Consider the following 215-nt stretch of genomic DNA (forward strand, 5'->3'; position numbering starts at 1 on the left):
GCCCACCTTCCCTGGGGTTGCCACTGTAGCACATCCAACACACGTCCCTCTCCATATCTTGGGGAGGAAGCGGCAGCTCCATGGGGGAAAAGGGTGGGAAGCGGCAGCTCCATGAGGGAATCATGGCAGGAAGTGGCAGCTCCATGAGGGGAAAAGGGCGGGAAGCGGCAGCTCCGTGAGGGGAAAAGGGTGGGAAGCGTCAGCTGTGTGAGGGG

This window comes from Charadrius vociferus, unplaced genomic scaffold (genome assembly GCF_000708025.1).
Source record: "Charadrius vociferus isolate BGI_N301 unplaced genomic scaffold, ASM70802v2 scaffold2619, whole genome shotgun sequence".
In the NCBI taxonomy this organism is placed as follows: domain Eukaryota; kingdom Metazoa; phylum Chordata; class Aves; order Charadriiformes; family Charadriidae; genus Charadrius; species Charadrius vociferus.